The sequence below is a fragment of the Geotrypetes seraphini genome, chromosome 16 (genome assembly GCF_902459505.1).
Source record: "Geotrypetes seraphini chromosome 16, aGeoSer1.1, whole genome shotgun sequence".
NCBI lineage: Eukaryota > Metazoa > Chordata > Amphibia > Gymnophiona > Dermophiidae > Geotrypetes > Geotrypetes seraphini.
The window spans coordinates 50451304-50468849 of record NC_047099.1 but is presented as its reverse complement, the minus strand read 5'-3'; the positions used below and the strand labels follow the sequence as shown (position 1 = coordinate 50468849).

The 17546-nt window shown below is 42.1% G+C and overlaps 1 protein-coding gene across 1 annotated transcript in view; it reads right to left on the bottom strand.

Annotated features, from left to right (window-relative positions):
• ADGRE1 (adhesion G protein-coupled receptor E1) overlaps positions 1-10428 on the bottom strand; it is a 73135-nt gene extending 62707 nt beyond the window's left edge. Inside the window, exon 1 of the mRNA XM_033925104.1 lies at positions 10408-10428. The gene's annotated coding sequence lies outside the window, so the exon portion shown is untranslated. The remainder of the gene's footprint in view (positions 1-10407) is intronic.
• Between the last annotated feature and the right edge of the window lie 7118 nt (positions 10429-17546).

Genomic DNA, 17546 nt, shown 5'->3' with positions numbered 1-17546 from the left:
CTGCCTGAACCCAAGCAAAACAGAGATTCTTTGGGTTCCAAACACAAGTGGATAAATACCCGACTTCAAAATATCTTTTGGGAAGTATGAACTCCCCCTAAAATCACAGCTCGGGAATCCCAGGATACTGTCAGACTCATTACTCTCCAATTCCGCAAATTCAAACAACCTTTAACAATTGTCTTCATCATCTACCGCAGCTGTGAAATCTCTCTCCATATATTGAAAAAAACAAGACTGACCACAGTGGCCCATGCCATGATAACATCACCATTAGACTACTGCAACGCCCTGTACACTGGTCTAACCAAAAAGAATTTGCATCAGCTGCAACTAATTCAAAATGCTGCAGGACGACTGCATGAAGCGTGACCCTATCACATCCTTCCTGCACAACCTATGCTGGCCCTTCCAGGGCTAAATTTAAATCTCTGTTTGATTTTCAAGGTCCTCAGACAAAATGAGCTACAATACTGAAAGAACAAGCTAGCCCTTTATACACTCTTGAGACCTCTGAGGTCCTCTCAAGGAGCATCACTCTCTTTTTTTTTAATGTCTTTATTCATTTTATAACTACAACAAGTGTACAATATATATCAAACCAATATATTACAATACCACTTGAAAATCTACAATATCATACAACAAGAAGATTTAACCCCCACTCCCCTCCCAAATTCAAATACAATTATAATATATCTCATAAAAAATAATATCTTATGTCTTTTATATAAATATTCTAAATATAAAACCAAGAATCCCCCCGTTCCCAAATCCACATGTATATTAACATTGGGAAAAGTGTAAATTATTCATTATAATACTTTAATAATGGTCTCCACACATCCTTAAATTTATTATAATAACCTTTTTGAACTGCCAACGCTCTTTCCATTTTATACACATGACAAACTGAAGACCACCAAAAACAATAATTCAGTCTTCTACAGTCCTTCCAATTATATGTTATTTGTTGGATGGCAACTCCTGTTAATATCATCAAAAGCTTGTTATTATTAGCAGATATTTGAGATTTAGCTCTCATAGACATGCCAAATAAAATTGTGTCATATGACAATGCTACATGGTTCTCTAACAAGCAATTAATTTGATCCCATATAGACTGCCAAAAAGCCTTAATGAATGGACAATAAAACAATAAATGATCTAAAGTTCCAGCTTCAAGATGACAATGCCAACATCTATTAGACTTAGAGCAATCCAATTTTTGTAAACGAACAGGGGTCCAGAGTGCTCTATGTAACAGGAAAAACCATTTGCCTCATAGACGCAGACATTGTACATCTCATCCTCCAGGACCAAATACATTGAGATGCACTAATTTGATGCTTAATCTCAATGCTCCTTTTTTTTTTTTTTATAATTTTTTATTCATTTTCAAATTTTACATGAAGTGTACAAAATATTGAATTACAATTAATGAATACACAATATCACTTTTATATCTAATACATAATATTCTAAACATATTTTTATCCCCTCTCCCTCCCCCCACCCTTCAAGTATTTTCCAATCATCCATTACATATTGTATATCATATTATAGCATGTTGTGTAAAAATTATTTTCACTACCCCTCCCTCCATGTGTGTCATAAAGAAGATATTGAAAAGAAGAAAAGAAGAAGAGAAATCCTACTATTCATTCATTACAATATTTTGTCAATGGCCCCCATATTTTTATAAATTTAGTATATGTCCCTCTTTGTATTGCTATTGCTCTCAATGCTCCAAATGTCTCTAAGACCAGTCTTTGGTTTTTTATTTAAATATCCAGATAATAATTTATACCACTGTGCGGCCTGGTGACCCAGGAAGTCTGCCTGAAAGCATAAGAATAGCCTGCTTCAGTTGCAACCACTTATAACTTTGTTTTTTATCAAGGCCAAATTTATATTGCAACTGTGAAAAATCCAGCAGTTTACCATTAGATATAGCATCAGTCTCTGTAGCTTCATCAAAAGATTTTGTACAGTGTGATACCCTCCAGGAGTAGCTCCCACGCTCCAGAATTTACTCCCAGAGGGGCTAAGTCTAGCTCCAGACTACTGCGACTTCAAGAAACAGGTGAAAATCTTCAATACATAAGGTTCCTTTTACTAAGGTGCGCTAGCGTACGCCCAAAATTACCACATGCTAAACCGTGCGACACACTTCTAAAATAATGCCAGCTCAATGCTGGCGTTAAGGTCTAGTGCATGCGGCAATCTAGCGTGCTCTATTCCACGCATTAAGGCCCTAACACACCTTTGTAAAAGGAGCCCATAGGGCGATTAACTGTACGCTCATTGTTCCATATATCTCGTTTAACTGTATAAACAACTCGCTTTGAACTTAGCCTCCCATCCACGCAACACACTGTGTACCACCCATCTTATCCCCATCTAATATCTGCATTTGACCCCTCGGCTATAGGATAAGCTCCATTATAGAAAATCAGTAATGTCATATATCTGTTATTTGATGGTTCTGATTTGTGCTTATTACATGCTTCGTAAATATAATATCTCTCTCATTTGAATTTCAGAGCTGCGTTTGAAGCTGTTTCAGGGTAGTCCTACTAATAACTTTGAATTTGCTGATTACTGATCAAACGGTGGCCCAAAAGGGTATTTCACCCGCCCGCCCTTGGTTTGGTGGACCTAGTGACTTGAGAAGACGGGTCTTCCGAGCTACTGGGTGCTGGGGCTCATCCGGCGATGAGCAGTGGGCCGGCTGGGAGCCGTGCCTTGGGGTCGGGTGGCCCGGGTTAAAGGGGCATGAGGTCATGCCACCCCTCAGACGCTTGCTGTTTGTGGGGGGGTCGGGGGCAAATGTTAAGGTTTACACGGAGTAGCTTGGGAGGAGCTTGTTGATGTTGTTTTGTTTTTTTCAATTGAGGTTAATGATGTTAATTTATGCAAAGATAATTTATTGGTTATTTTGGATTAAATAAAGAGCTGCGGCTATATACCATAAATAAAGTGTGTTGGTTTTATTTAGGGGTGGGTATGGAGAAAAGGGGGGTGTTGAGGAACAGTAGCAGGGACTATCCAGATCCCGCTGTGATTTAAAGCATCTTTGATCGAGGCAGTGGAGCTTGATACATTTTGTCAGATCATTGATTGAACCATATTCACGTCATCCTCTTCTTGGTTGAGCTGAGAACTCTTCAGCACCGCCCCCCACCCTCGCCACTCAACCCACGCTAATGTCCGTTAGTGCACACTATGTTTTAGTAAACATGGTATGGATCACCATGTGGAAAGAGCACAGGTGGACAATCTACACAGTTACACTAAAACAGGGGAAACAAATCCACAAAAATCAAACAGGCAAGAGCAAAGTGGAAATGTCCAATCAGAATGGTGCACAAAAAAGTGTCTTTCAACTCATCTGATAAATCCAATGGCCTTTATTCATCCAAAATAACTCAATGACTCGACATGATCATGTTTCGGCCACCCGGCCTGCATCAGGAGTCTTGGGAGTCTTTGGATATCAAATGGATAAATATGATTTATAACAAAATGGTCAAACCTTTGCTCCGAATCTGTAACGCTACAAAACAACGCGGCCTTGCAGTATGAGTTATTTTGGATGAATAAAGACCATTGGATTTATCAGATGAGTTGAAAGACACTTTTTTGTGCACCATTCTGATTGGACATTTCCACTTTTGCTCTTGCCAATCTACACGGTTTACATGAGGGGATGCTTCGAAAAGGAAGGCAGGAATATTTAGGGGAGAATTCGCTCGCTAAACACCACGACACACAAAGGAATATAACGGGTGTCTTGGGGCTCCTTTTTCTAAGCTGCGTAGCGATTTTAGAGCATGCTAGACGCTGACGCCTCCATTGAGCTGGCCTTAGTTTCTCCGTGTAGCGTGGAGGGTCGGCGCACGCTAAAAACGCTACCGCAGCTTAGTGAAAGGAGCCCTCAGTGTTTATCACGCGCTAAATAGGTTGGCGACCATCAATGAATTTTCCCCTTAGTTTTCTTGCATTTGTTTTAAGTTGATATCAGGAGAGTCTCCAATTTATCTGTCCCCTCATTTTGAGTTATATAGAAGGAATGAGTTATGAAGGAATACAAGAAGTTCTCACTTATTTGCCTATTCTGAGCCAAATGGTGTCAGATCTAAGACCTTTTTTGATACGACCTTAGCGTTTCAGGCAGATAAATTACAATCCTGGCTTGGTGAATGCATTCATCAAGCCATGTCTTACTGTTCGTTTTGAAAATTAGTCAAGTCTTCTCCGTTTGACAAATTTATTACTTAGTTGGATATTTTTAAGATTTTAATCATATTTTTAAATTTTTAACTCTTGGTGATGGTGGTATAAAAGAATAAATGTATTATTATTTCTTTATTCATTTAAAAGCCATAAGTAAGTGCAAAATATAATACAATCATATAACTCTATACAATTACAATTATAATTTATGACAAAAAGATATATTCCCCCCCCCCATAATTATATTCAAAAAGTACACTCAAATTGAGAAACTGAAAAATACATTCCAACCCGCCCTCCCTCCCACCCACCTTGGACATGTATAATAATAATAATAATTTATTTTCTTATATACCGCCAAAGCCATGGTAGTTCGAGGCGGTTTACAACAAGAGAAGCTGGACAGTCAGCGATAAGTTACAAAATAGAATCAATGAATACAAGTACACTGGAATTGGGTATAATCACTAATCAATTATTATTATATCGCTTCTCGAAAAACCAACACTGAAGCATCATACATAATATTCAATAAAAATACTACCTTGTAATAACAATAACAAAACACAATAATTCAACTAGAAACAAATAAAACGCTATGGTTAAAAAGATAAGAAAGTTTCTAAAGTATATCTTAAGCAAGTAGCAGGAATCAATCAATATTCAGTATATAGACCGGAGACCCTATATAGCTTTGTAAGTTTTATTCAATCTGTAGCATTTTTAATTATTGTAAACCACATAGAACTTTACGGTCCTGCGGTATACAAACTTTTTATTATTATTATAAGTGAATCTGCATTGTATTTATAATTTTGTTCATTTTTATCAGTTCTAAAGTGTAAAAAAGCACCAGGGTCCAACCCTTAAGCATGTGCTAAATGATCCCACATTAAACTGAGATATATTATCCCCCTCTTTTAAGAAACTGCGATAGCACTTTCTAGCGCAGGGAGCCACGCTGAATGACCCGCGCTGCTCCCGACGCTCATAGGAACTCAATGAGCATCGGGAGCAGCGCGGCCATTCAGCGCGGTTCCCCGCACTAGAAAGTGCTATCGCAGTTTCGTACAAGGAGGCTTATATGTTTATTAAGATTTTTGATTGCACTTCTTTTTAGCATCAGCACGGTTTACAAATATTAACAAGATAGGAATGACATTAAAAATAGTAAAAAAAAAAAAAAAAAAAGCCTGATAGTTGTCTGCAGTGTGTTCTTACAACCTTCCTTTCAAGTTTTACTTTTGCATTTTATTTTATTTTATGCATCATTAAGAAGGGAATTAGAACCAGGATGAAGGAAGTCATCATGCCACTGTATCGTGCAATGGTGCGTCCGCATCTTGAGTACTGCGTCCAATATTGGTCGCCGTACCTCAAGAAAGACATGGCGATACTTGAGAGGGTCCAGAGAAGAGCTACGAAAATGATAAATGGCATGGAGGACTGTTCATACGCTGACAGGCTGGACAAGCTGGGGCTCTTCTCCCTGGAAAAGAGGAGGCTTAGGGGAGACATGATAGAAACTTTCAAGATCATGAAGGGCATGAAGAAGGTAGACAAGGATAGATTCTTCCAATTACGGGGAACCACAGGCACAAGAAGGCACTCGGAGAAACTGGAAGGGGACAAGTTTAGAACCAATGCCAGGAGGTTCTTCTTCACACAGAGGGTTGTGGACACATGGAACGCGCTCCCGGAGGAAGTGGTCGGGCAGAGTACGCTACGGGGATTCAAAGAGGGATTGGATGGATTCCTGAAGGATAGGGGGATTGAGGGATACAGATAAGGGTAGATAAGAGTATGGAAAGAGTATAGATGAAAACAAGGGGGCTATAGGGCTAAATCAAGTAAACATGACAGGTCATGGACCTGATGGGCCACCGCGGGTGCGGACTGCTGGGTGCGATGGACCTCTGGTCTGACCCAGCGGAGGCAAATTCTTATGTCCTTAAATACAAGGATCTCCAGTATTTATGGACAGACAGATGACTTCATTGCACCCAGATAAACCTCATGAGACCTGTTGCTCATTGACTTTTGCAGCTGAATCGGTTTGGAGGTTCACATACTATGAGAAGAAAGTGATATTTGTTTCAACTGTTTAATAAATATGAAGAGAGTCTAATAAATTTGCTACTTTGTTCCTTTAAATGTTGCTTCTCTTTGTTTACATGAAGGCAAAATATATTAACAGCGGGATCTGGATGGCTCCTACTCCCGCCACAACCCCCCCCCCCCCTCTTACCCTTATGTCTTGAACCAAATAACAGAGACCACACACCATTTTTTGGAATATAGCCGCAGCTCAATTTATTAACCACAACAACAATTAACTTAATTGCATAAATTAACATAATTAACATAATTAACACTGTAACTTCCATATCACAAGATCAGCCAGCTCTTCCCGAGCTACATAGTGTAATCATCAATCCATGGCCCCCGACCCCGCCATGAACAGCAAGAGTCTGAGGGGTGGCATGACCTCATGCCCCTTTAACCAGGTCAGTAGACCCCAAGACACGGCTCCCAGCCGTCCCTCCACTCATCGCCGGATGAGCCCCAGCACCCAGTAGCTCGGGAGACCCACCTCCCCAAGCTACAAAGGCCATCTATAAAGGGTGGGTGGGCGGGGAAAAAACCGCCCTGGAGGACCCTGAATGCCGAGTCCTCCAAGGTCCCGGCTTTTAACACCTCCCCCCGGTACCGCCCACTTCTCCCTGACCTCCAATCACGCACCATTTTTGTCAATTATCTCCATGTTATCAAAGCAACTTTTAAACCCACCAATCCTTACCCTGTCTCCCTGACAACACGGGCGGCATAGGGCTCCCAGCCCCGTGTTATCCTACGCCCATCGAGACGAGCTCTCGGGCTACTCTTTACAGCCAGGGGTGTCCAACCTTTTGGCTTCCCCGGGCCGCATTGACCGAAAAAAATGTTTCTGGGGCCGCACAAATGCGCAAACGCTGCAGCAAGACAGAGGAGGGAGCCGGCAAGATGGTAAACACCAGGGGGCAGCAGAGGAAAACACTGCATCGCCCTCGACCAGGACCGCACAAAATATTTCACGGGGGCAGCAGGTTGGACACCCTTGATTTACACAGATATCTGAAGCATTTCACCTTAAGAACATAAGAGTTGCCCTACTGGAACAGACCAAAGGTCCATCAAGCCCAATATCCTGTTTCGAAAAGTGGCCAATCCAGGTCACAAGTAGCTGGCAGATACCCAAATAGTAGTAACATTCCAGAATCTCAAAGAGCATCGAGATTCCAGAACCCCAAAGAGTAGCAACATTCCAGAATCTCAAAGAGCATCGAGATTCCAGAACCCCAAAGAGTAGCAACATTCCAGAATCTCAAAGAGCATCGAGATTCCAGAACCACAAAGAGTAGCAACATTCCAGAATCTCAAAGAGCATCGAGATTCCAGAACCACAAAGAGTAGCAACATTCCAGAATCTCAAAGAGCATCCAGATTCCAGAACCCCAAATAGTAGCAACATTCCAGAATCTCAAAGAGCATCGAGATTCCAGAACCCCAAAGAGTAGCAACATTCCAGAATCTCAAAGAGCATCGAGATTCCAGAACCCCAAAGAGTAGCAACATTCCAGAATCTCAAAGAGCATCGAGATTCCAGAACCCCAAAGAGTAGCAACATTCCAGAATCTCAAAGAGCATCGAGATTCCAGAACCCCAAAGAGTAGCAACATTCCAGAATCTCAAAGAGCATCGAGATTCCAGAACCCCAAAGAGTAGCAACATTCCAGAATCTCAAAGAGCATCGAGATTCCAGAACCCCAAATAGTAGCAACATTCCAGAATCTCAAAGAGCATCGAGATTCCAGAACCACAAAGAGTAGCAACATTCCAGAATCTCAAAGAGCATCGAGATTCCAGAACCCCAAATAGTAGCAACATTCCAGAATCTCAAAGAGCATCGAGATTCCAGAACCCCAAAGAGTAGCAACATTCCAGAATCTCAAAGAGCATCGAGATTCCAGAACCCCAAAGAGTAGCAACATTCCAGAATCTCAAAGAGCATCGAGATTCCAGAACCCCAAAGAGTAGCAACATTCCAGAATCTCAAAGAGCATCGAGATTCCAGAACCCCAAAGAGTAGCAACATTCCAGAATCTCAAAGAGCATCGAGATTCCAGAACCCCAAAGAGTACCAACATTCCACAATCTCAAAGAGCATCGAGATTCCAGAACCCCAAAGAGTAGCAACATTCCAGAATCTCAAAGAGCATCGAGATTCCAGAACCCCAAATAGTAGCAACATTCCAGAATCTCAAAGAGCATCGAGATTCCAGAACCCCAAAGAGTAGCAACATTCCAGAATCTCAAAGAGCATCGAGATTCCAGAACCCCAAATAGTAGCAACATTCCAGAATCTCAAAGAGCATCGAGATTCCAGAACCACAAAGAGTAGCAACATTCCAGAATCTCAAAGAGCATCGAGATTCCAGAACCCCAAATAGTAGCAACATTCCAGAATCTCAAAGAGCATCGAGATTCCAGAACCCCAAAGAGTAGCAACATTCCAGAATCTCAAAGAGCATCGAGATTCCAGAACCCCAAAGAGTAGCAACATTCCAGAATCTCAAAGAGCATCGAGATTCCAGAACCACAAAGAGTAGCAACATTCCAGAATCTCAAAGAGCATCAAGATTCCAGAACCCCAAAGAGTAGCAACATTCCAGAATCTCAAAGAGCATCGAGATTCCAGAACCCCAAAGAGTAGCAACATTCCAGAATCTCAAAGAGCATCGAGATTCCAGAACCCCAAAGAGTAGCAACATTCCAGAATCTCAAAGAGCATCAAGATTCCAGAACCCCAAATAGTAGCAACATTCCAGAATCTCAAAGAGCATCGAGATTCCAGAACCCCAAATAGTAGCAACATTCCAGAATCTCAAAGAGCATCGAGATTCCAGAACCCCAAAGAGTAGCAACATTCCATGCTACCAATCCCAGGGCAAGCAGTGGTTTCCTCCATGTCTATGTCATAGCAATAAGAATAGCCATACGGGGTCAGACCAACGTCACATGTACCTGGCAAGATCCCAAGGAGTAACACTCAAGACAAGGTGCATCTCTTGTTCTCAGTACACTTTGCTGTTTGAAGGGTCATTTTTTTTAACTTGTGGGACAGATGCAAATGACTTAACTCTTCATAGCCCCAGGTACAAAATATGTTCCTGTATATAATATGGAAACCACTTTGATTGCAAGCACAGGAAGGTGACATATCAAATTCCATCCCCTTCTCCTTTTCACTCTAATCCTCAGCTTTTGAATAAAGTTTAAAAACTTGGCCTTTGTGCCCAAAGCCTTTTAGATCATCCTGCCTTATGATCACAGCATTTACCTCCCTCCTCTCCCCCCCCCCATGTTCCTAGTCAAGCATGCTGCGTTTTTTTGTCCCCCACACTCTGAAACGAATCTAATCTAATCTAATCCTTAGGTTTGTATACCGCATCATCTCCACGTTCGTAGAGCTCAACGCGGTTTACAGTAGGAGAAATAGGAAGGAACTACAACAGAGGGTTAGAGGTAGAAGTGTGAAGAAAATTTAGAGGACTTGGGATGCCAAGATAGAAGAGTTTCCTTGATTCCTTGAAACTCTCTTCTAACTACTGAAATCTCCGTCAAAGCTCACTCCAGTCCATCTACACCCTCCCAGCCATTGAAGCCTTCCCCAGCTCATCCTGTTCCTAAAGTATCTAGACAACTGATCCTCTCTTCTCTCTCCCCTCTAGAGCGATTAACTTGTTCTATTGATCACTCCCTCCTTAAAAATGGATTTCCTGTCCTATTAACCCTCTTTCTTCCTCCCCTCTTAAAGTCAATCAATTTGTACCTTTGCTTAATCTTTGTAAACCGCACAGAACTTCACCGGATTGCGGTATATAAGCTGTTATTATTATTATTATTCTATTATACATGAGAAATTAAAGTAATATTGCTTGACTCCATATTATTTCAATCTAGTTTATCTGTAAGCCTGATCAGAACTAGGGGGCAAACAATGCCTTTTTTATTTTTTTCTTTATATATTTTTTGCATATACTCCGTTGAGGTTTAATTCTGGTTCACGCTGTAAGAAGGGTGGCCCATAAAACAGTTTAAATGGAAAGATTAATAGCAGTGACTTACCCAGCAGCAGTGAGATGTGTGTCTTTCCCATGACGCTGGATGATCAGCTCAAAAGAGACTCTGCAGTTCCTTTTATCGTGTCCCACCACAAACACTTGAGCAAGAAAATGGGTGATAGAAGACAGTGGCTGGAGGCAGAATGGGGTGGGGCCATGTGTCCTTTTTTCATTAAGAAATCTGGTAAAAAAAAAAAAACCCACCATGGATCGATTTAAAGGCTGTTGTATTCTCCACATTAACATCGTTCCCTTTCAGAAAAAAATTGAATGTTCATCATATTCTCCAAAATCATTTTCCCAGTGGTGGCTCCTACTTTGGAACCTGGTACCATCTGACTTCAGTAAGGAACATTTTCTTGCATCAGCGTAGGTGCCAGCTCTGTGGGTGCTTGAGCACCCCCAATATTGAGCAATACTCTGAGGAGGGAGCATTCACTTGAGTTTTGTCCGTGTCCCCCTCCCCCCCCACACACACACAATCATTTTGAAAAGTTGTCTCTTATGTTCATCAGTTTTATGTGGCGCCGTTAAATTTCACCAGTTCAAAAAATAGATCTAGGGGTCATGCGATGAAGCTACTAAGTGGTAGATTTAAAACAAACCAGAGAAAATATTTCTTCACACAATGTGTAATTAAACTCTGGAATTTGTTGCTGGAGAATGTGGAGAAAGCAGAGAAAGCAGTTAGCTTAGTAGGGTATAAAAAAAGGTTGGATAACTTCCTAAAAGAGAAGTCCATAGGCCAATATTGAGATGATTTGGGAAATCTGCTTATTCCTAGGATAAGCAGCATAAAATCTGTTTTACTCCTTGGGATCTTGCCAGGTACTTGGGACCTGGGTTGCCATTGTTGGAAACATGATCCTGGCTTGATGGACCTTTGGTCTGTCCCAATATGGCAACTCTTATGTTTTTATGTGAGCCATTGTGACATCACTGCTGAGGCTGGCTCTTAGGCATTGGTGGAAATGAGGCATTATGACATCACAATCTCAGCTCTGGAATGTTGCTACTCTGTGGGTTTCTGCCAGGTTCTTGGGACCTGGGTTGGCCATTGTTGGAAACAGGATCCTGGGCTTGATGGACCTTCCGTCTGACCCAGTACGTCAACTCTTATGTGAGCCAAGTATAGGACAATTGAGCCATTGTGACATCACTGATGAGGTTGGCTCTTAGGCATTGGTGGAAATGAGGCATTATGACATCACAATCTCAGCTCTGGAATGTTGCTACTCTGTGGGTTTCTGCCAGGTTCTTGGGACCTGGGTTGGCCATTGTTGGAAACAGGATCCTGGGCTTGATGGACCTTCCGTCTGACCCAGTACGTCAACTCTTATGTGAGCCAAGTATAGAACAATTGAGCCATTGTGACATCACTGATGAGGTTGGCTCTTAGGCATTGGTGGAAATGAGGCATTATGACATCACAATCTCAGCTCTGGAATGTTGCTACTCTGTGGGTTTCTGCCAGGTTCTTGGGACCTGGGTTGGCCATTGTTGGAAACAGGATCCTGGGCTTGATGGACCTTCCGTCTGACCCAGTACGTCAACTCTTATGTGAGCCAAGTATAGGACAATTGAGCCATTGTGACATCACTGATGAGGTTGGCTCTTAGGCATTGGTGGAAATGAGGCATTATGACATCACAATCTCAGCTCTGGAATGTTGCTACTCTGTGGGTTTCTGCCAGGTTCTTGGGACCTGGGTTGGCCATTGTTGGAAACAGGATCCTGGGCTTGATGGACCTTTGGTATGTCCTAGTACAGCAGCTCTTATGTTTTCACTTGCAGCTCAGTGGTCCTGGCTGCCCACAAGTTCTCATTTTGAGATAAGCCATTCTACTTCTCCTTTCATTTTGTTGTTCTCTTTTTGTAGAACTGAGGGAAGAGCTAACGGAGGGAGTTCATTAGAAAAGATGTCTGAAAGACTAAGATATGTCCTGCTCTTGCTGTTACGTGCATGGTTAGAGAACCTCTCAAATCCACGCTGCCTGGTCTGGGAGATTTGACTTGGATATCCTGTCACAACATCATAGCTTTGTAGATTATTTCTCTTTTTAGGAAAAGCCACAGTTACCCTTTTCTAAGAATTCAACTTTGATTGTATCAGCTGCTGTTTTAAAACAATAAATGCTCTTCCTCCCCACGGTCCTTCCCCACCTTGCTCTCTTCCCTGCCTTCTGAGCTACATTCAGTGATATTTCCCTATCCTTGGAGACAGTAGCATAATAAGGAGCAGTGTGAATTACATGAAGAAAGACCTGGTGAAGTTTGAAGAATGGTCTGAAATTTGGCAGCTAAAATTTAATGCTAAGAAATGCAAGGTCATGCATTTGGGCTGCAAAGACATGAGGGAACGGTAGAGATTAGGGAGTGAAGAGCTTATGTGCATGACAGAAGAGCGGGACTTGGGTGTGATTGTATGTGATGATCTTAAGGTGGCCAAACAGGTTGAAAAGGTGGCGGTGAAAGCTAGAAGGATGGTAGGTTCCATAGGGAGAGAAGGTATTGATGCCTCTGTATAAGACTCGGGTGAGACCTCATTTAGAATAATGTGTACAATTCTGGAGGCCGCACCTTCAAAAAGATACAAAAAGGATGGATTTGGTTTAGAGGAAGGCTACTAAAGTATTGTGTGGTGTATGGGGACAGACTTAAAAATCTCAATCTGTATACTTTGGAGGAAAGGTGGGACAGGGGAGACATGATAGAGATGTTTAAATACCTATATAATATAAATGTGCATGAGTTGAATCTCTTTCATTTGAAAGGAAACTGCAATGAGCGGGCATAGGATGAAGTTAAGGGGTGAGAGGCTCCGGAGTAATCTAAGGAAATACTTTTTTATGGAAAGGGTGGTAGATGCATGGAACAGTCTTCCAGAAGAGGTGGTGGAAACAGAGACTGTGTCTGAATTCAAGAGGGCCTGGGATAGGCATGTGGGAGAGAAAGAGATGATGGTTACTGTGGATGGGTAGACTAGATGGGCCATTTGACCTTTATCTGCCATCATGTTTCTATTAGCTAAGAAGCAGTGATGTCCTGTATGACCCAGTTCAAATGCAGTGTTAACACAGGAATATTCAAAGTCTCCATCCCTCTCTAGATTAGTTAACAAATGGATCCAGTCCACCTTTTCTCCCCACTGAATGCCAGGCTGATTGTCTCAAGAAAAGCAGTGAACAATTAGAATAAGTCTCTGCACGCAGTAGGGTAAAATTCAGGACTTGATCAGTTTGGTTGACCTGGGATGGAGTAGCAAATCCACGGTCACATTTGAGACTCGCTAGACCAGCCCTCAGGATGGCTACTGAATCAGCCTGTGCTGTGCAGTCTTCCCTAAAGGCTGGTAAGCAAACCCAGGGCTACCAAGTTGCCCAGTTCCAGGCTGGAACCTTTTTGGCCAGTCCTGATTTTGAACTTCCATCTTAAAGCACTATGAGATTAAAAATCCCTGGTTTTACCCACTGAACTTTGTGGTGAAAATCAAAGGCATCAAGGATAAGGCTGTCAGAAACCCAGAACTGACCTATGATCTCACTTCTGGATCTGGGCAATTTGGCAGTTGTAGCACATTGCCTCCAAAATGCACGTCTCTAAGATCTTAGAAGCAAGGAGTTAATAAACTGAATATTTGTCATCCTTCTACTGCCCTTTGTATGTTTTAATAGATAAGCGAGAGGTAAAAATAAATTCCAGAATGTTTAAGGTAGAAGATCTCCAGCTAGTTGGCCAGTCTGAGGAGGGACAGAGAAGGTAGGGTGCAGTAAACGTTGCTGTAAATTTATACCAATGATTAAGCGATTATAGATGTATTATGAGGAATGACCACAGGAGGACAGCACTGAGCTATTAAATATACTGTAGTTCTCTCTAAGGTAATTGGCGCCCTCCTGTGGTGATATCCAGTATAGCACCTATAAATCTAAGATTTGAAATTCAGCATAAAATTTCTTTATAGGCATTTTTAAAAAAAATTATATATTTATTTGGTTGCTTAGCCCATCCTCCCAAAAGAGCCTAGAATGGGTTACAGATCAGAATACATAGTATTATTTTAATCTTTATTAATTTTAAAACAAGCACAAAGTGCAGAATATTATCAATCAATTAACATTATAGACAGCACTCACTTCCTTTAAATGATACAATAAATACATAACCCCCTCACCCTCCCCACCCACCCTTCCTAAAAACACAATATAATGCAAATGTTCAAAACAATCAACCTTGAAATCAAAGAATAAATTAATTACATACCCCCCTATTCTGAAAGTGTATAACTAAAGGGCTAAAACCAATAATCAATCTTACAAAATTTTGTCAATGGGTCCAAACATCCTTAAATTTCTCATAATATCCCAATTGTATTGCTCTCATATATTCAAATTTATATATTTGGCACAGAGATTCCCCCTGTTCCCTCCTCCACACGCGAGCAGCAACCCCCAACCTGGTGTCATGCCAGCGTTGGCTCTTCCTCTGATGACACGTCCTGAACCCGTACCTAGGAAGTGGCATCAGTGGAATAGCCGACGCTGGTCAGGAACGTTACAGAAGTACAGGAAAAGGGAATCAGCGCGGGCGGGGAAGGAGCGTGTGGAGGTGGGGCAGAGAAGAGGGAGGGGGAGGAGTGCCACCACCCTGGATACCTGTCACCCTCGCTATGCCACTGCCAGGAGAGCTTACTTAGGGCTCCTTTTACAAAGCTGAGCTACTGATTAGTGGCTCTCTCCCTAGAACGGTCGCAGAAGCTGTGCAGTCTTCCCTAAAGGCTGGTAAGCAAACCCAGGGCTACCAAGTTGCCCAGTTCCAGGCTGGAACCTTTTTGGCCAGTCCTGGTTTTGAACTTCCATCCTAAAGCACTATGAGATTAAAAATCTCTGGTTTTACCCACTGAACTTTGTGGTGAAAATCAAAGGCATCAAGGATAAGGCTGTCAGAAACCCAGAACTGACCTATGATCTCCCTTCTGGATCTGGGCAATTTGGCAGTTGTGGCACATTGCCTCCAAAATGCACGTCTCTAAGATCTTAGAAGCAAGGAGTTAATAAACTGAATATTTGTCATCCTTCTACTGCCCTTTGTATGTTTTAATAGATAAGCGAGAGGTAAAAATAAATTCCAGAATGTTTAAGGTAGAAGACCTCCAGCTAGTTGGCCAGTCTGAGGAGGGACATTGAAGGTAGGGTGCAGTAAACTTTGCTGTAAATTTATACCAATGATTAAGCGATTATAGTTGTATTATGAGGAATGACCACAGGAGGACAGCACTGAGCTATTAAATATACTGTAGTTCTCTCTAAGGTAATTGGCGCCCTCCTGTGGTGCTATCCAGAATAGCACCTATAAATCTAAGATTTGAAATTCAGCATAAAATTTCTTTATAGGCAATTTTTTTTTATTATTTATATATTTATTTGGTTGCTTAGCCCATCCTCCCAAAAGAGACCAGAATGGGTTACAGATCAGCATACATAGTATTATTATTATTATTATTTTAATCTTTATTAATTTTAAAACAAGCACAAAGTGCAGAATATTATCAATCAATTAACATTATAGACAGCACTCACTTCCTTTAAATGATACAATAAATACATAACCCCCTCCCCATCCCCACCTACCTTTACTAAAAACACTTAATATAATGCAAATGTTCAAAACAATCAACCTTGAAATCAAAGAATAAATTAATTACATACCCCCCTATTCTGAATGTGTATAACTAAAGGGCTAAACCCAATAATCAATCTTATAAAATTTTGTCAATGGGTCCCAAACATCCTTAAATTTCTCATAATTTCCAAACTGTATTGCTCTCATACGTTCAAATGTATATATTTGGCACAGGGATTCCCCCTGTTCCCTCCTCCACGCGCCGCTTCCCTTCCCCGTACATGGCGCGAGCAGCAACCCCCAGCCTGGTGTCATGCCAGCATAGGCTCTTCCTCTGATGTCACTTCCTGGACCCGTGCTTAGGAAATGACATCAGTGGAAGAGCCGACACTGGCGCTAGGAAAATTCCAGAAGTATGGGAGAAGGGAATCAATGTGTGTGGGGAAGGAGCGTGTGGAGGTGGGGCAGAGAAGAGGGAGGGGGAGGAGTGGCACCACCCTGGATACCTCTCACCCTTGTTACGCCACTGCCTGGAGAGCTTACTTAGGGCTCCTTTTACAAAGCTGAGCTACTGATTAGTGGCTCTCTCCCTAGAACGGGCACAGAACACTGGAACGCTCTTCTGGAGTCTGTCATAGGGGAAAACACCCTCCAGGGCTTCAAGACAAAGTTAGACAAGTTCCTGCTGAACCAGAACGTACGCAGGTAGGGCTAGTCTCAGGGTGCTGGCCATGATGGACCACTGGTCTGACCCAGCAGCGGCAATTCTTATGTTCTTACACAGTTCCTCTTGCATTCATTGCAAAAGTGCTTCTATTTCACTCAGGGCATTGCACGTGACGGCCCTTTCTGAACTTTTCTTGAGTTTATATCAGATATTGTAAGAAATTGCAGAAAATTGGGGGCGCTAGTGAGCTCTAGCACACATGGCAGCCTAGGAAAAGAGCTCCTGAGGAAAATAAGCTTCAACTCGAAAATCATCGTGTTTTTTCTTCATATTTGTTTATTATTTCCATCAAATTTTGTTCGTTATTATGGCTACATCGAAGCCGGGCAAACGCAAAAGTGTGGAGCCGGTTTCTCCTACTAAAAATAATCCTGGCAAACCTGAGGATGAGCAGGCCTCCATTTTGGAAGAGCTTCGGGGCATTAAAGATTTGCTAACCGACACTAATAGGGATATTGCTGAAATGAAAACTGACATAGCAAATCTAAATGGCGAATTCGCTAAAGCACTTACCAGAATTGAAGTGCTGGAAAACAAAGCTTCAGCCACAGATGAATCCCTCAAGCTCTTGCGCCGCCAGGCCTCACGCACTGCACATCTTGAACGCGCGCTGGAAGACGCGAACAACAGGGCGAGACGCAACGGATTTCGTCTCCTTGGCCTTACGGAAGGCCGTGAATCGTGTGACCTGAGTGAATTTCTGGGTGCTCTCCTGCCGCAAATTCTGAAGCTGCCTGAATCAACTAAGCTGGATTTTGACAACGTGTTCCGGGTACCGCACCAACGCAGCCACT